This window comes from Schistocerca piceifrons, chromosome 8, assembly GCF_021461385.2.
Source record: "Schistocerca piceifrons isolate TAMUIC-IGC-003096 chromosome 8, iqSchPice1.1, whole genome shotgun sequence".
Lineage (NCBI taxonomy): Eukaryota > Metazoa > Arthropoda > Insecta > Orthoptera > Acrididae > Schistocerca > Schistocerca piceifrons.
In genome coordinates this window covers 244,615,132-244,617,096 of record NC_060145.1, presented here as the reverse complement: position 1 = coordinate 244,617,096, position 1,965 = coordinate 244,615,132, and the positions used below count along the sequence as shown (strand labels likewise).

The 1,965-nt window shown below is 43.5% G+C and overlaps 1 non-coding gene across 1 annotated transcript; it reads left to right on the top strand.

Moving 5' to 3' along the window:
* The first annotated feature begins 1,551 nt into the window (after positions 1–1,551).
* On the top strand, positions 1,552–1,626 carry Trnas-cga. The gene has a single exon. It is a non-coding gene; the product is annotated as a tRNA-Ser (tRNA).
* Positions 1,627–1,965: the final 339 nt, after the last annotated feature.

Below are 1,965 nucleotides of genomic sequence, written 5' to 3'. Positions count from 1 at the left end.
GTGGTTAAGAGCATGGGGACGCAGAAGTCAATGGAAGAAGCTATACAAATCCACAGGACTTGTAGCACGTAACGGAAAAACTCACTTGCTTGTCTCTCCATTGGCGAAAGATACCGCTCTGGTTCCCCATTCGGATATCCACTACGGCATTGCCATAGAGGAGATAACCACGAGAAAAAGACTGAATAACTAGTGAAAGCAAAACAATCTACGAGCGTGGAATACGACAAATTTGATCGTGACTGTGAGGCTAGAAAATCTGAAAATAGAACCTAGATATGGTCGTATCCACTGAAGTAAAATGAAAGGAAGATAAGGATTTCTGGGCGGACGAATATGGGGTAAGACATCAGGAGGAGAAAGTGGTATAACGATTGCAGGAAACGTTCTGAAGGAGAAGGTAGGGCAAGAGTTAATTACTGAGAACCCTATGGTAACAGTGTTATTATCATCAGAAACGACACCAAACCAACGCAATAGTAATAGTTCAAGTATATGTGCCGACATCACAGGCGAAAGAGGACGAGACAGAATTGTATGTCAGGATATTAAACGTGTATTTCTGCATGAAAACAGGGATGATAATCCAGTAACTATGGGGACTAGAACACGTTACTAGTGGAAAGAATAGAAGCCACAGAATATGGAAGCGAGTGACGATAAAGACTGATTGGTTTCTGCAACAAAGTTCAGTTGGTAATAACGAATACAGTGTACAAAAATCGCTAAAAGAGTCTGTACACGGCCTGGAGATACGAGAAAATTCTACCTGGATTACTCATAACCAGACAGAGATTGCGATATCAGATACTGAATTATAAAGCGTATGGAGAAACGGACACAGAATCGGCAAACAATTTAGTTATGATTAAGGTTAGACTGAAGTTAAAGACAATATTTCGCAAAAATGGATTTAGGCAGCTCTAGAAACGGAAATGACAGAAGCTAAAGAAAAGAAACATAGGTATAAAAATGGCACGTGCGAAGAGATTCATAACAAAGAAATACGAGGACTAGGTGAAAATTAATTCCACCGAAATTTTTACTTGAAAACTCTTAAAGATTATCAAATTAAACAAACATTACTAACACTCTATTCCTTTATTCTTCATGTCTACGTATTTTCAGCCCTCTGCTGCTGAATGGCTTCGAAATGTAGCGTCTAACATTGTGGTGGGTAATAAGCTATGTCGAAACTTTCTGGCAGATTAAAACTGTGTGCCGGCCCGAGACTCGAACTCGGGACCTTTACCTTTCGCGGGAAAGTGCTCTTCCAACTGAGTTACCAAAGCACGACTCATGGCCCGTCCTCCAGCTCTACTTCTACCAGTACCTCGTCTCCTATCTTCCAAACTTTACAGAAGCTCTCCTGCGAAACTTGCAGAACTAGCACTCCTGAAAGAAAGGATATTGCGAAGACATGGCTTAGCCACAGCCGGGAGGATGTTTCCAGAATGAGATTTTCACTCTGCAGGAGAGCTTCTGTAAAGTTTGGAAGGTAGGAGACGAGGTACTGGCAGAACTACAGCTGTGAGAACGGGGAGTGAGCCGTGCTCGGGTAGCTCAGTTGGTAGAGCACTTGCCCGCGAAAGGCAAAGGTCCCGAGTTCGAGTCTCGGTCCGGCACACAGTTTTAATCTGCCAGGAAGTTTCATATTAGCGCACACTCCGCTGCTGAGTGAAAATCTTATTAATAGCTATGTCGGTTGGTGAGAAACAAGGTGATGTAACCGAGTTCCGAATTGGAAGAATTTTTCTACACATGGTGCACCCTTTCCTTCAGGATGACAATGCCAGACCACACACGAACGCTGCGACATATGCAACACGCCAACGTCTTGAGTTCGCTGTCATCGATCATCCTACATAAGTCCCGACTGGGCCCCAGGCGATGTTCATCTGTTTCCAAATCTTAAAGACCACCTTCGTGGACCTTCACAAGCTGAAGCGGTGCAAGGAGAGGTTA